The following is a 17,585-nucleotide window of genomic DNA, read 5'->3' as shown; positions in this document are numbered from 1 at the left end:
CCTCCTCCTCCTCTTCTAAAGATAGGCAATGGGGAACAATCTGTTAATTTTTATTTCCAGCATATCCTTGTCCTCTGTGTGAGAGTTAATAAAGCTTTGCTCCTTAAATGTGCAGCAAAGGGAAAAATATGTTAGCACCTACAACTTGTCCAATCTAACTTCCTCTTCCCATCTTGCTGCACAGGATAGCAGCCATCTCCGTCCCATTGCTCACCTTCCTGTCTTCCAACACAGACAGGCAATGCTTGAGGACTGGCCATGCCTTCTTGGAGGAGTTAGGGACAGGTATAGTGACTAGAGTGCCATGCTATATTGGCTGTGTTCCATATGCCATTATGATGTCTTCTAACTTATTTGCAGCCAGAATTCTATGCTTTTTGGGGGAGAAAACAAAGCTATACTGGTAATCCTTTTTTTATTTCATTGTTATTAAGATATAATATTTTATTAAAATATAATTGCATTATGTCACCTTTCCCCTTCCCTCCCTTCTGTGTTTCTCCTTAGTCCCTCTCAAATGGAGAGAGAGAGAGAGAGAGAGAGAGAGAGAGAGAGAGACTGCTGAGTACATTTTTGGTGATTATGTAGATATGACTTCAGGCCTGACCGCTTTGTATTGATGACCAATTAGAAGCCTCATCCCCAGGAGAGGCTAATTCCTCCTCCATGCCGTTCTTTAGGGGTAGGCCATCTTGAGATGTCTGCCTTCTGCTGCTTTAGAGTGTCTTTTGATAGCATCATGGTTCAGGTCTTATTTTGACAACTATTTCTAGAAGCTGTAGTCTGGGAGCAGGGTTCTTGGTCCTAGCACTCTTTCTGACCTCTCTTCTGCCATGTTACCTGAGCCTTGGGTACAGGAGGTGTACTGCTGCTGTATCCACTGAGGCTGGCCTCACCAGGACTGGTTGATTTCTGCATTGTTCCCAGTTGTGTCTTTCTGTAACAGTCTCTCCATTTGCTATGAAGAGGAGCTTCTTGATGGCGGGTGAGAGCTGCACTTAACTGTGGGTCTAAGGATAAGCTTTAGAGTGCAGTTTGAAATTACGTTGTTGTTGTTTTCTTAATTAAATGTATTTATTTACTCACTTTACATCCCAATATCAGCCCCCTCTCCCCCTTTCCCTCCTCATGCAGATCTTTCTCTTATTCCACCCTCCCCTTCTCCTCCAATAAGGGGGAGCCCCCTCTATATATCATCCCCCCAACTGCCCATCCCCCCTGGCACATTGAGTCACTGCAGAACTAGGTATATCCTCTCCTACTGAGGCCAAACAAGGTGGCCCAGTTTCACAGGGGATTCACAGGCAGGCAACACATGCAGGAACAGCCCCCACTCCCTCAGTTGTTGGGAAACCTGCATAAATACCAGCCTGCACATCTACCACATCTGAGAAGCAGGCCTAGGTCCAGCCTGTGCTCACTCTTTGGTTGGTAGTTCAGTCTCTGGGAGCCCCCAAAGGGCCAGGTTGGTTGACTCTGTTAGTCTTCCCGTGGAGTCCCTGTCCTCTTCTGGTCCCTCAGTCATTCCGCCAGCTCTTTTATAAGACTTCTTGAGCTCCATTTAATATTTGGCTGTGGGTCTCTGCAGGTTCTCCTCAAAGATCCATGATCTCACGAGCCGCGGGTAGTTGGTTAGGTTTCTATACCAGGTGTGGTTTCCTACCCGCGGAGTAGGCCTTAAGTTCAGCTAGACAGCTGTTGGTTCCTGCTGGGCCAGGAGTGCCACGGTTGCATCTCTAGGGATATCTTGCCACACTAGTTATTGCTGTGGTTCACGGGCGTTATAGCCAGGAAGGACTGCTTAATTGCTTCCCTCCTTTGGAAACTGCATGGTACGTTTTGGTACAATGGAAGTTAGATCAGAGGAAGGAGGATTTCAGGTTAAATCCAGCTCAAATCGCCCAGTTCATGTGTCCTAAATGTGTGACACCTTCAGCAATAGGGGTTTACTTTCAACCTTCGAAGGAAACCAAGGGCAGAGGCAGTAGTCTATATTGTTTTGGATGTCATTGTCTCTTCTGGTTTTCTTTACACGGCATCATCTTTATTAACTAAATAACAGAACTCATTCTTTTAAACGGTCAATGTATGTGGCCTTGGCTGTTTTGAAATTCAACCTTCTCATTCCCTTCCCATGTAGACAGCCTGATTTACATTTCCATGAAGAAGGGTGTGTCCGAAGGTGAAGGATGGATAAGGCTGACATGGTTGCTGTCCTGTCTGAAAAAACACCTGGAGGTTGGACTGCTCACTACAGTCGTCCGTCCGGATTGTTGTTACTACTTAGCATCGATACAGCATGTGGCGTTTGCAAAGGGTTCTGCTCTGGGTTTTATAAGCTATTCCACATATCAATCCAGAGAGGCAGAGCCATTTCCCTTAATGTGGGGCTGAGATGCAGTCAAGGGATAGTTAGCATTTTGCCTCCAGGGCCCTGTAACCCTAAAACAGGCTTGGGAGTGAGCTAAGTGAAGCCACGTGTTCCAGGGCATGTTGACCAGTAAAGCCGCAGGTTCTAGGGCGTGTTGACCAGTGAAGTCACATGTTCTAGCACATGTTGACCTGTGAAGACACATGTTCTAGGACATGTTGACCCGTGCTTATTTTCATAACTGAACTAACTTACTTATAGCAGCAATTTTACTAAGGTGAACCTTTTAGTGAATAAAAGCTGATACAGTGGATAGTATTGTATGAAAAATGAAGGTATTCACTCCAAGAATACTCAAGGACCTCAAATACCTGATACTACTCAGGGTATCCAGAGAACAAAAACCCAGAAAACAAGCTAACAAATAGGTTTTCAAGGATATCATTCTATCTCCCACCTGACTTCCATTTTTGTTCCCTTCCTCTTACCACCTCTGCCTCTTTTAATGTGCTCTGAGCCAAATCACCCAGTCTGCACGTTCTACAATGTTATTATGACATGCTGGTAAATGCCTGGCATATTTGTTGACACACAGCAAATCGGCTTCTCTACTTAGATTGGTGATGCTGTGGGTGTCAGAATCACCGTTTTGTTTTTGACACTCCTGTTTCAAAATAAGGTTTTAAGTAACTGTATCTATTCATGATTTACACAGAATAATGGGTGTTGAATAACTGCGTTGCTGGCTTAGGCATAATGCTTTTATTTTAATTGTCTAGGTGACAGATAAAATCATTCCTGCAAGTTTGCATTCCATAATTTAGTGTCTAGGAGGGGGCTGATTTGCCAGACAGAGGAAGGCTGAATTACCTTCGGGATTGTGAACTAAAGAATGAAGTGAGCATTGCTGGTTAAGTATCTTATAGTGCAGCTTCGTGCGCATCCATTGCTTTCCTGTCTATACATCCAGCATAAATTTGATCAAGTAGCCATTGATCAGTACTTACTTTCCCTTCGCCCCATCCTCACCATAACAGGAAACATTTGAGAAATGACCTACAATTTATGATGCTTTATCAATGTTTTTACTCGCTATGGAGGAAAGTGCAAGGGACATATTTCATGATGAAGTGGGTTTCTAGTTAACAGGACAAAATGAAAGCAAAGTCATAGATCAGTGTAATATGTCAAGCATGGAAAGGATTCAATTTATTGTAAATAATACTCAAGTTGCAAAGGAAACACAGCAGCAGAAATCAGTTTATTCTATATGTGAGAAAAGGAAAATTACACGTAAGAGGTAACAGGCTCCATTTATCCCTTGACAGAAATTCATATTGCTTGTCCTTATTCCTGCTGGGTGATAAAGGATTCTGTCTTTGGGATCTTAGGAGGCTGGACAATGGTATCAGACTTCTGGTGGTGGAGTTACAATACTGACACCTTTAGATTCACAACAGTTCACAGCTCTGATACATGAAAATGAGGGGCGGGACCGAAGAAATGACTCTCCGTCAGAGTCCGTCTGACTGCAAAATCCAGGGTGCTTACTTCAAAAACAAAGTTTCCTGATGATGCCTGATAGTGTGATCGCATTCCATCCCCTTCTTGGAGGCTGAGAGTCTGGGGTGGAATGCAAATGTCCTGGGTGATTCTGGTTCTTGGGTGGTCAGTTTCAGCAGACAAACGGCAACAACACAGGGATATACAAATGTGTGAGGAGAAGACAGAAACAGTTACAGTTTGCCCAGCAGTTAGGAAGCTGAGGTAAGAGGAGCTCTGTCAGTTTGAGGCCAGCATGAGCTACAGAGGGAGACTTGTTTCCTAACGACAAAAAGCAATCCAAAAATGATACTTTGAATTTCTGATGAACAATATTTGAGTATGCCCATGTGGTCACGTATTTCCATCAAATTTAAATTGATCTGACGTTTTTGACTGGCGTGCCTGTGTTATACACACGGAGTTTGAGGAACACGGCGTTGGGCAAGCACTCTGAGCTCACCCAAACCTCAGACCTCAGGTGAAACCTTTCTGGGCAATGTTTTTGCTGATCAGTCTTTGAACAACCGAGAAGAGCTTTGTAAATTGTGGAAGAGTGCAAACACAGGTCAGCAAAGCCTTCCCTCCGCACTGTTTTACAAGGTAAGTATTTTCCCACAGGAAAAAACCGACACCTTTAGCAAGTGTGTATTGTCAGCACACACACCATTAGCAGATTCCAGAGTGGAGGTGGAGGTGGGGGTGGAGGAGGAGGTGGAGGTGGAGGTGGGGCTGGGGGTGGGGGATGGACAGGCACTATGTCAATGGATATTTTCACTTCCTTTTCCCCCTGGAGTAGGTACTGACTTTCTAAGCCTTGGGCTGCAGTTTGCTGTCACTGCATTAGGCTCTGGTTAAGAGCAATGAATGGCGTCCATTACCAAGCAAGTCCAGGCTGTGCCTTTGGAGGAGAGCTTCGTGTACCAGGCTGGTCGACAGGAGGGTGGTCTGTTCCATCAGCTTTGTATTTCTCAAGTCTAAGGAATCTTAAGGCCAAAAGATGCGCAGAGACAGAGGAGGTGTTAGCCTGGGTTGTTCGTGTCAGAGCCATGTTCTCCATTTAGTGGGCTTTGGAAGTCTCCTCGTGAACAGAGACCATCTTCTTACTCTGCTTACGCACAGGCGTAAAAACCCGCACTTGGTGAAACTGTAGAAGGGCCCCCACAGAGTTTGCAGCATCATTGGTTCAAAACATTGATTCCACTTTAGTTTGCTACAGTTTCTCCCCAGCTGAAGGCAAGATCGCCAGCTGAAGGCAAGAGAGGGCTTTCATTGGTTTTGACTGGCTGGGAGCAATTTCTCATTCACATCTTCTGAGTTTACAATTCATTGCAAAGAACCCCAGATAGAGTGAAAGTAAACAGAGCCTTCTGGAGAGACCCTCAGTGTTAATAATATACTATTTACCTTAATAAAAGCATTAGTTGCATGGGGAGGACCAAGCTCTTTGTTCCGAACAAGCAGAGCAAAACCTGGAGGAAGAATTGCTGCACCGTGTTGGTCTGAATCTTTTCTAAAGAGATTCAATTCTATGGTTTGATTGTTTGTTTGTTTTTCAGTTCATATAAGTGCACTAGGCTCTGGCAGTGGGTGAGGCATTGGAGCCGCTAATCCCAGTGGTTAGCATCCCACACTCCTGGTGGTGTTCTTTGTCACTGTGGCCTTCTCGGAGACCTTGAGGGGGTCATTGTTAGGATTTGGGAGTCTCGGTCTGTCATAGTAAGTTTTTTTGTTTGTTTGTCTTGTTTTTCTAACCAAGCCAGCAACTTTTTAGGTAATTTTGCTTCCATCTCTAGCAATCTGTTGCTGTTGAAAGGAGTGATACTTACGTACCTTTCTTCACTCATCCCTGTAATAGCCATCAGGAAAATGTCTTAAATGGCTTAGTTTCTCTTGTATGAATCACAAGACAGAAACTTTATAAATACAACTGATGAAAATGCAGAGAATGTGACTGGTGCCCAGCCCCAGTGCTACATCTACACTGCACCCCTGCACATGAGGCTCTGGGATCATTGCAAAGGAGGGACCAGAAAGACTGCTAGAGAGAGAGGAACAGGAAGTGCGCTGTGAGATTGTCCCTCCAGGAGATGTCAGGGAAGCTACAGCCATGGAGTCTCATCAACATGGCTGCCCACACATGACCCTTACAAGGACAATGTCAGTAGACACATTAACATGGAAGGGGGAAAGCTCATGGGGCCTTAACCCTAGACAAAGACTACAAGCAACTAAGGAATACTGGGAGCAGGAGAAATAGCCTTCCCCAGGGTAGAGCACACCAAGTGGTTATCTAATACCATATGGTTAGCCATGGAAACACAAACATACAAGTAATATAAACTGAGCAATTTGTATTTATATATTTAGAAACACCATACATATAATACATACATATATACATACACATATAATATACACATATGTGCACACATATACATATATTCACATTATACATACATATATACATACAGACATACATATCTGCATATATACATACCACATTTACACACATATAATACATATATATATACATACATATACACATCTATATACAAACATATATACACATACACACACATATTATACATATACATATATACATATGCACATACATATATACATATATATAATACATACATACCCATATATATATACCCATGTATATAATATATAATTAACATATATACACATATACATATATGTACATATATGCATATATATACATATGCACATATATAATACATACATATATACACATACCTATACACACACACATATATACATACACACACATACATAACAAAAATTAAAGAAACATATGTCATGACTTTGAGGGAAAATAAGGTGGGATGCCCATGAGAAGGGTTGGTGGGAGAAAAAGGAAAGAAGAAATAATATAATTATTTATTCCTAAATGTTTTTTTAACAGAAAAGGAACTAAGTTTTTTAATTTCAGAAAATGAGATTTTTGTGTGTGCGAAAGCAGTGAACCTTTGAAGACACTAACATTCTGCACATGCCTGTCTGTTTATTAGCGATAAACATTGTGTGGCTCTGGTACCAAGTAAGCAGTGAGGAAAAAGGACTGGCACTTGCTTTGCAGATTTGTGTTACATTCTGAGATGTCAGAGTCTACATCCCTATCATGTTAGATCAATGTAACTTTTGACCAAGTACTTTGTGTCTTGGTCAGAAGTGCTCCATCATTAGGTATTTGTGCAGGAATTTCTGTACCATGAATGCTTGTGGACACCAAGGTGTTGTTCAAGCCTTTCTGGTCCTGCCCAAGGGATCTTAGCAACTAATTAACAGATAACTATATAATATTGTTATCATATAGCTCATTCATTCATTGGTAGCATGACAGGGGTAGCCTGAACTAGATTAGATATCATCTTATTACCATGCTAATTATAACATTATAATATCAGACACTGCTCATACACAGCCTACACTCCTTGGTCTGAAAATTTTTGAAGATAATAGAGGGCTTGTTGATGATGGACAGACTGGACACTGAAAGAAGTGGTGGGAAGATTGGAAGCCAAGGGCTGCATGAGTCTACTTGACTGGGAGGGCGCTTGAGCCGCGGACCTCTCCAAGTTCCAGTAACACGCTCCTCCAGGAGCCAGGGACAGTTTGCGGGAAGACGGATGTGTTGGCAGTGGAGGGCTTTTATAGCCTGCTGCCAAAGCAGGAAGGGTTAATCACTGAGTTGCAGGGAAGGTCAGTGACTATAAGCTGAATCTTCTGAACTCTCCAGTGTTTACTGTCTCAGGAAGAGACCTGGGTCTATTAGACACCTCTCGGAGGAAAGGTGACAGGCAGGACTAGATGGCCTTGAGAGACAGAAAGGGAAGGCTGCAGAAGTCAGGGCGTGGGCTGCCCCGGCTAGGCTAGATTTATTTTAGCTCTTATAAATAAAAACATGAGTGGAGCTTCTCTGCAGAATTATTTACAGAAGAATTCTAAGGTAGGAGCCCTTTTCCAGGTTAAGCACTGAATGCTAAGTTTATGCTATAGAATGACTTTGGCTACCATGGCCCCAATTTGGACAAATGTGCCATTAACAGCGGCATGGCAGTTATTTTACTGGGGGTGACAGATTGTGAGGTAGGGAGAGTAATTCAGACCATTACCCAGGTGAGGGCATGAAAGCTTGTGATATATGAAGACCACTTAAATTCATTGTATCTTGTACATCACATCTTTGATAGATTAGAGCTGCGGCATTAAAATGGAAATGGTTTCTCTGAGGCCTGACAGGGGCTGGGGTGACCTATGACCTCCCTCTGAGGAATGTGACTGACCGAATTATCAGTTAAGAGAAAAATCTATGGGGAATAGACTCACAGCCAGCAGTGAATCCCCCATGCATATATGTATCTATCTATATTCTTTAAAAACCTTTAGTTTTGATGGAAGGCTTTGGAATTGAAGTCCGCATCTCTTCCTCTTCTCCTTCATCCTTGCCTGGCGTGCCCGCCCAAACCTGGCGTAACTTCCCCAGCTCCAGTTTCATATTGGCAGGGCCCCTAATATTGATTGAAAAATTGTTATTAGAGATAGTGAGCCTCCTGCACACACTGCCTGCTGATTTAATTTGGAAAACATTTAATTTTATGAAGCGGTAAATGATGGTGCCACGCTCCCCTGTGTTAGGGAGCAGCTGGCTCTTTACCTACTCACCCGCCCAAGTCCCAGGCGTCCTCTTGGCAATCATGTGCACCCTTCCCCTTTGCTTAACAAGTTATTTCAATTTCTAAACGAAGGCTGAACAAGAGAAAGACAACATGCAAATTGAGATCCCGGCCGCCATTCACACGTGAAAAAGTTCCCCTGGAATTCCCTCAACTCAGCCCACCCCCTTCTCTGCATCTGTCATGAAAAAAACAGAGGCCTTGTTCTCCCCGGATTGTTCTCACCAATGACCTGACACCACCATCTATAATTAATTACATCATTTACATTAGACTATTGACTAAACAAATACATAAATCATAGGCAGAGTCAATAGGTGCAGACATATTTAATCATGTTCTAAATAATGATTACTGCTCCCATAATGCAATAATTATTTTCAGCAGCTGACTTGAATTAATCTTCTGTCAGGGTGCCATCTGAAAGAGAGAGAGATGAAGATGGAGAAGGCAAGGCGGGTGAGGACCGCTGGTTTCTGTTTGCCTTCTTCCAGGCCTCCTGCAGGCTCCTGCTGTTCTCTCTTTCTCTCTCTACCACCTCTCCCCACTCTTCTTTGTCCCCTCTTCACTCTTCACGCTGTCCTTTGCCTCTGATTCATGCCCCCCCCCCCCCCCCCCCGTCTCATGTTTGCTCTTTTGACCACCTATCCTGGTTTCTCTTTCTCCTTATCCCTCAGCACAGAACTTCCTGTCTTGTAAAAGCCACAGGGGCCGCATGTACAACCTCCCTGGAGTTTCTGTCCCATTTCTGCCTTGCAGTGCCTTCTGTTCTATCAACTTCAGTGTTAGAGACTCAAAGACAGAGCTGTCTCAGGAGCTTGCCCCTGACTGTATTTCCTTCTCTTCTTTTTGATACGTTTCCCAAGTCACCTTCCATTTTGGAACTGTAAATTGGATAAAGAAATAGGGTGGTGGGCTGGAGAGATGGCTCAGCCATTAAAAGCTAGGCTCACAACCAAAAATACAAGGGATAGGGTGGTACTCTTGAAACCTGATACTTATAATTTTGAGACTAATTTAAAGTTTGTCTTCAGATAGAAGAGAATAAGCCAGTGTTTATATTTGTACATTAAAAATTTGAAAAGTAATTTTCTTCCAGAAATATTTTGCTTGTGATCAAATATACCTAGTGCTGTGCCAATGAGACAATGCCCCCCGGGCCACCTCTGTGTGACTATCCAGTGAAGAAAGAGGGCAGGCATAGGCAGCGTGTCACCCTCCTTACACATTGCTGGTTTGAAGCAACAATAGTAAGAGACGAGTTAACAATAAATGCAAGTAAAAAAATCATTTACTGTGGTCCTTAGCACAATCCTTGGCTTCTTTATAAATGTACAGCATTGTTGCACTGAGTAGATTATTCAGGAGGGGGAGAGATGTTTGCTCCTTGGAGCTAATTTTAGTGTCATCTCCTGAAAGCTTTTCTGCAATGACCTTTTTAATTAATGTTTGTCCTCAGGGATTTGCAGATGAAAAAACCCAGATCACTTATCCATGAAATGGCCAACACATTTCCCAACCTTATTCCTATGGTTTCATCCTGAAGCTTACGCTGTCTTGTGCGTATGTACCCCAAGGTATGTTCATCGTATGAACCCAGTCACCCTTTTCCCCCTCTGAACAGTGATGTCCTTTCTGATTCTACACACACACACACACACACACACACACACACACACACACACACACAATCACAATACACACACAGGATCCAGAATACATATACACACAGAAAGATACACAATACAAATACATATATACATATACACATAAATACACAGAGATATACAATACATACAGAGAGAGATACATAGTACATACACACACACATACATACATGCACACTCATACATACACATGAACACAATACTCCTAAAGCCATGTTAACAGGGCCTCAATGGGAATGACCTGATTAGCTGAGAGAATACTTCCTGGGCAGGGAATATTAATATTTAGATACACAGGTAATAGATCACTCATTCATCTAAACACATTTACTGCATGCTTACCTGTGCCGGGCACTGCACTAGGAGCTGGTATCCAGATAACTGAGATTGCAAGTTGCTATGAAGAGCATCCTTTCTGAACTCTTGACTGAAGGGCAAGTAGATAGTTTTTAACCAACAGAATTATTTATAGGACAATACAATTGTAATTATCGGATGTATTGGGAAGGATGAACATTTTGTGGTTATTGTTTCACAATGAATCAGCTATGGTCTGGGAAGATGGGCCAGCAGTTAAGAGTACTTCTGCTACAGAGTTCAGTTCCCAGCACCTGGTTACTGCCTGTAAGTCTGGCTCTAGGGGATTTGGCCTCTTTGGGCACCAGCACAAACAGGTAGCATAGTCTCTCTCTCTCTCTCTCTCTCTCTCTCCCTCCCTCCCTCTCTCTCTCTCTCTCTCTCTCTCTCTCTCTCTCTCTCTCTCTCTCTCACACACACACACAAATAAAAAAAATAAATAAATCTTTTAAAAACTAAGTTAGTTATGTTCCAAACAGTTGGACAGGGGTGTGAGTGTGATGGATAACTAAGTCATTGAGAAGTGTCTGCGATGGGAAGCTGTGGTTCCCTGCTTGTGCCCTAAAGGAAAGGTCAAAGCCATGAGGTTAGGTAAGGAGATTGGTAAGTAAAGACCAGCGGTGGGGCTGGGGGCTGCGGGGAGACGGTGGGAGGAGGTTTTGATGCTAGAGATGCAACCTAGGGCTTTTCCAATGTTAGACAAGCGGTACACTACTGAACCATACCAAACCCGGGAAAAGGAGTTTGTAAAAATAATTATCTACCGTCCATGACTAAAACATCTTACCAAGGACCCGGGACAAGCTGAAAGGCATATACCAAATGTACTCTTTTGTTTCACTTTGTTTTGTTTGTTTGAGACAGGGTCTCTCTGTGTAGCCCTGGCTGTACTAGAACTTGCTCAGTAGATCAGGCTGGTTTCAGACTTGGAGATGCACCTGGCTCCCAGGTGCTGGGATTAAAGAGGTACAACCACCCCATGGCTCCCCCCCCCCTCCCCAGTTTAACACCATGTGCTCTTAAAGCATTCTTTGCATTGCTTACTTACCTATGGAGGCCAGCAGGTACCTCAGGAAAGTAACAGTTGCAAAGTGAGGCATAGTCCTTACTGAGACAGCCAGGTTCTTGGGTAGCGAGGAGATTTACTCACTAGCACTAACCTGAGCAGCGTGGACTGCTCTTCTTGTGAAGGAATCCACATCTTAGGAGCACCCAACAGGTAATTTTTGTGAGATGGCATAATGTACCATACAGTTGTCCGATCCTTTGTTCCTTGAGGATTTGCTGGTTTTCCAGTGGCACCAGAAAGTGCTCGCATTGGGTGTACTGCTAAACCTGACTTAGAGTTAGCACCAAGAAGTATAAACCCAAACTTCTGAATTAACCATGGGCACTGCTTCCGGTGTTTGGCCTGAGACTCAGTGGGTCACAGGCGCCATGGAGGGCTCTGCCTCCCTTAGGGCTGTTCTTACCTGCAGTGATGTATCACTTTCATGTGTGACATCGAGACACAGACATATTTGGGGGCAGTGATAAGAGCACATATTTGGGGACCCATCGCAAAGAATTTGGAGTACTTCATAACTCAGCACATCAAAGACTCATACAGAAATGGAGAAGTTTCACCTTTTTGGCTACTATTTTGAAATATTTATAAAAGTAAATGAGAAAAAGGCCTGGGTTATGGACCGGTTAATATTACATGGTGAATGAGTTATAAATAAACAATAAACAGAAATAAAAATAGCAAATATAAAAATATTGATATAAATAATACAGAAATGGAGCACAGGTTTAGGGCTGAAGTGGAATGGAACTAGCTACAGAATTTAATTGAGCTTGGCTTTGAGTTTAAGAAGTCTTTTGGAGCCAGTAGTTCAGTAAGGATTTCAGGGTTTTATTTCCTTTTAATTTTAAATGAGTATATTCACAGTTCCCATCTCCTGGCCAGCCAACCAAAGATAACCATTACTATAATTCCAGTTCACTGCCTGGGGAAAGTGTTTGTCCCGAGGAAGGGCTTAGACTAAAGGGACCATATGTTTTCAGTTAAAAAAGAATTGCTATTTGCTCAAATATTTTTTTTAAATTTGTCTTTTAAGAAGTCTCTTTGGTAATAGACATTGCATCCTTTTTTTTTTTTTTCCAGGAAGAGAAAATTCGTTTCTTCATTTTGATCTGATCGGAAGTCACTCAGATCCTGAGCCACACCGGTTTCTAGAGGGGAAGACATGGATTGCTCTGCTTGCATCGACACCCTGACTGAATTCTGTCAGCTGATGAGGACTGCACATGGGTTTATAACCCTTTTCAAAGTGGAAGGCAGAGAGCTGACAGATGCTTGTTCCAGGCCATAAGTGAGGGAGCCAGTCCTGAGCCGGGCAAACAGAACCCACAGTCACAGGCTGTCGTTCTGTTTTGGTAGTGCTGGGGGTGGAAACCAGGGCTTTGCATATGCTGGGTGAGGGAGCTCACTATTGCTGAGCTATGCCCCAGCTAAGAGGCCACTTTGAGAGCAAGGCAGATAATGGAAGCGTAGCCTACTTTCATGGGTGATGGGAGAGTGGTTTATGTGTTGTCACCGGTAAACCTTTGAGAAAATTCCAGCTTAGAATTCTATTCCCGTCTTCTTGGTTATTCTATCCATTTCCCGTCTACCTGTGTGGTCAACTACCTCTTCTCTCTTCCCCCTCATCCTGTTCAGAGCACGCTCTGCCTCCTGTGGCCATGTTTAATGATCTCATATTTGTTGTCCAGGTATAGACGTTGGTACATGGAAGATGTTCAACATTTATTATTTATGGTTTATTTATCTAATGAGTGAAGGGTTGATGTGATATATCTGGATGTGTATCTTCAGGGACGGTAAAATGGGTTCAACGATCAACTTCTTGCTTTGCATCCTGGGTAATGTTTCCCACTATGTCTTATTTTCTCCATCTAACGTGAGAGTAAGAATACCGAGCTGACATAAATGTGACAACTATATCATGCCCCTCCCCTAAAAGTTCGGGGGACATCTCAGAAGAAGAGGAAGGTTAGCTGTAACAACTAGAGGTCAGGAAGAACTGGGGTGAAGCAGTGTCTTCTGGGCTGAATTCTTGACCTCGTGGTAACTGTGATTGCACAATACCCACACAAGATCAAGCCTGGAGACATTCCAACACAGATGGGGAGGAACACTTGAGCCTCCACCACTAGCTGAGGACCTATTGGTAACTGATGCTCACTCGGGGAGAGACAGTGAGTTTTCTTCAGAGGTGTGATCCCTGGTAAGTAGAGCATGCATGCTCCTGTGGATGGTCCCACACCTATGCACATATGGGCAATGCTGATTAGACTTAACGAGATGAGGTTGGGTGTAGGTGGGATCCTGGAGGAGTCTGACCAGGGGATGGGAGGTGAATATGTCCAAAATAAATTATCATATGTATTATGTTATTCTATATACATGTAGAATAACAATATTACACACACAATGAATACTAAGACAAAATGATCGTTTTCAGAATCAGTTGACACAGCAGAACAATAATTAAGATGTTTGCTCATTACTGATGGCTACCATAGAAATAATATCATTTCTAATTGCTAGAAACAACCTGTCTTAGTTAGGGTTTTACTGCTGTGAACAGACACCATGATTAAGGCAAGTCTTTTATAAGGGCCACATTTAATTGGGGCTGGCTTACAGGTTCAGAGGTTCAGTTCATTATTATCATCAAGGCTGAGTTATGGCAGCGGCCAGGTGCAGGAGGGCTGAGAGTTTTACATCCTTATCTACAAGCCAGTAGGATGGTAGGAGAACTACATGGTCAGGAGAAGGATCTTAAAGCCCACGTCCAGTGACACACTTCCTTCAACAAGGCCACACACCCAAATAGTGCCACTTCCTTGGCCGACAATATTCAAACTACCACACAGCCTAATTGTTAAAATTCCTTATCATAAACACTTTTTAGTAGTGGAGTTTTAGGAGGTTTGGGACATCTCACGGGCAGTTTCCTACAGAGATTCTGCAGCCGACTATATAGGACTTGCCTACTCTTTTCTGAAGCTGCAACATAAGGGCCGCTGTCCTTCATTTTTTCATGAAAGAATGGTGAGTCATTAAAAAAATTATTCTAAATCCTGGGGATTGAACCCAAAATAGTCCATCCCTGTACCAATTGCTTGTTACATGTTCTGTGAGCGTGAGGGCTGAGCATAGTGTTGGCTGTCGCTGGCTAAATTGCATGGTAAGTGTTGATTAGCGCTACCACAATGTTGTTCAGGCTTCTTTCCTTCCGCCTTGGTCACGTGTTTGTTATTATGATGACATGAATATCAGTATTTGCAGTGCTGAGGTTAAAAGGCAAGGCTGCGTTCACGTTAGGCAACTGCTCTGTATCTAAGCTCTACCCCCTAGCCTGTCTGCCCAGCGCAGAGACAGGTAATGACATTTCCAACTATAGTTCTGGATATGACTGACTCTTTGGTTGCTCTGTCTGTCAGCTGTCATCTAGTGTATTTTGGATCCATATGGTCAGGTGCACAAGACTTTAAGTTTATCTCGTTTTGAAGAATAGACTTACGTATCTTAAAATAAACGTATTTGCTTCTGATATTTAAAACATCTCGTGTCTGAACTGGACAGGGAAAGGCCCATGAGGTCTCAGTCTTACATAACTCTAGTTAACTGAGTAAATCTGGGAGCCGAAGAGGTGCTCCTCCCCAGGGAAGAGTCCTCCTTAGGGAAGAGCACACCAAATGCTTCTCCAGTGCCAAGTGGTCAGCTCTGAAAGCATACATACAAGTAACACTATGGACTGAGCAGGTTATACAGAGGAATATATATGCATATACAAACACATACATATATATGTATATACAAACACATACAGATGCAGTAACAATAAGTAAAGTATCTAGTTTGTCTGACATCAACAAATCAGTATTTCTTTACCTTATTATTGTGTCTTTCTTTCTTTCTTTCTTTCTTTCTTTCTTTCTTTCTTTCTTTCTTTCTTTCTTTCTTTCTTTCTTCCTTCCTTCCTTCCTTCCTTCCTTCCTTCCTTCCTTCCTTCCTTCCTTCCTTTCTTTCTTCCTTCCCTCCTTCCCTTCTTTCATTCTTTTGTTCTTTTTCTTTTTGGTTTTTCGAGACAGGGTTTCTCTGTTAGCCCTGGCTGTCCTGGAACTCACTCTGTAGACCAGGCTGGCCTCGAACTTAGAAATCCACCTGCCTCTGCCTCCCAAGTGCTGGGACTAAAGGCGTGCACCACCTCGCCCGGCATTGTGTCTTTCAACCTGGCAGAACATTGTTGGATATTTTCCTTAAAACAATAGTCCGGCACTCAGAGAGGCACCTGTACTCAGTGTGATTGCCGGCGTGATTTGGGTCATGGCTGTTATCTTGATACATGTGTCCTGTGATCTGATCTATATTACTGCTTTTTCAGTCTGATGACCTTGGGATTTTTTTAAAGGTCCCATCTTATCGGGTACAATTCTTTGTTATATTGATAGTTGCCTTGGCATCTATTAAATCGATCAGGACCCACTTTCCTGGGGTGCCATCACACCCTCTCATGAAGTCTGAAAGCCTCACAATAGCCAATAGCACTTATATTTCTTTTAGGACAGAGTCTCACTATGTAACTGTGCTAGCCTTAATTTGATGGCACCACCCCATACCCACACACACATGCATGCCTCAGACTCTATACTGTCTCAGACTCTATACTGGGAATATAAGTTCATGGCACCATGCATGCCCCTATTTCCATATCTATAGCACTGTCAGAGGTTTCCTTATGCATAAAGAAACATCAGAATCTTGCAATGTATTATAGATTGTTTTCAGTAGTTGGTCTTGTGCATGCTAGACAAGTTCTCCATCACTTGGCTACATCCCTGGCTCTTCTTTCTTTTATATTTTAAACAACTTCTTCTTCTTCTTCTTCTTCTTCTTCTTCTTCTTCTTCTTCTTCTTCTTCTTCTTCTTCTTCTTCGTCTTCGTCTTCGTCTTCTTCTTCTTCCTCTTCCTCTTCCTCTTCCTCTTCCTCTTCTTCTCCCTCCTTCTATTATTATTACTATTACTATTATTATTATTATTATTATTATTATTATTATTATTGAGACAGGGTTTCTCTGTTTATTCCTGGCTATTCTAGAACTCACTTGTAGAAGACAAGGCTGGCCTTGAACTCAGAGAGAGATCTACCTACCTCTGCTATCCAAGTGCTGGGATTAAAGGCCCACACCAAAATCGACCAACAATTTTAAACTTGAGTCACGGTCTTATTATGTTACCTAGGCTGACCTTGAACTTATAACCATCCTGTTTCAGCTTCTCAAGTAGCTATGATTACAGTCCTGTGTCACTGGGGATGTTATTACATATATTTGTAAACAGTTATTGTTTGATAACAACAAGTCATGAAACATATTCCTCTCCCCCTCCTGTCCTTCTCGCCACTCTACTTTTTTTTTTCTTTTTCTTTTTCTTTTTTTCCTCTCCTCTCCTCCCCTCCCCTCCCCTCCCCTCCCCTCCCCTCCCCTCCCCTCCCCTCCCCTCCTCTTTCTTTCTTTCTTTCTTTCTTTCTTTCTTTCTTTCTTTCTTTCTTTCTTCCTTCCTTCCTTCCTTCCTTCCTTTCTTTCTTTCTTTCTTTCTTTCTTTCTCTTATTCATTTTTATTTTTTTGAGGCAGGGTTTCACTGTGTAGTGCAGGCTGTCCTGGAACCCACATTTTAGCTCTCACTGTCCTTGGAATTTTGCACTGCTGCACACATTAGAGCAAGTTCTACCTGAGGATCATACCTACTGCCCAGGAGTTTCAAGAGTTTCCTAGTTTGACTGGTAGACAGTTGCTATTTCCATCCTACATGGGCACTGGGCACTGTTCCTCTAACATTAAACTAGACAGGAACAATGTTTTCCTTATAGCCTATTGATAGTTACAGTAAC

General features: G+C 42.8%; 1 long non-coding RNA gene across 1 annotated transcript; it reads left to right on the top strand.

Moving 5' to 3' along the window:
* The first annotated feature begins 384 nt into the window (after positions 1–384).
* Gm29982 lies at positions 385–13,196 on the top strand. The gene is made up of 3 exons (XR_389427.2): positions 385–403; positions 10,076–10,193; positions 12,790–13,196. It is a non-coding gene; the product is annotated as a predicted gene, 29982 (long non-coding RNA).
* The last annotated feature ends 4,389 nt before the right edge of the window (positions 13,197–17,585 follow it).

Source organism: Mus musculus, chromosome 5, assembly GCF_000001635.26.
Source record: "Mus musculus strain C57BL/6J chromosome 5, GRCm38.p6 C57BL/6J".
NCBI lineage: Eukaryota > Metazoa > Chordata > Mammalia > Rodentia > Muridae > Mus > Mus musculus.
Note: the sequence above shows the minus strand (reverse complement) of the source record. Positions and strands in the feature narration are given on the sequence as shown.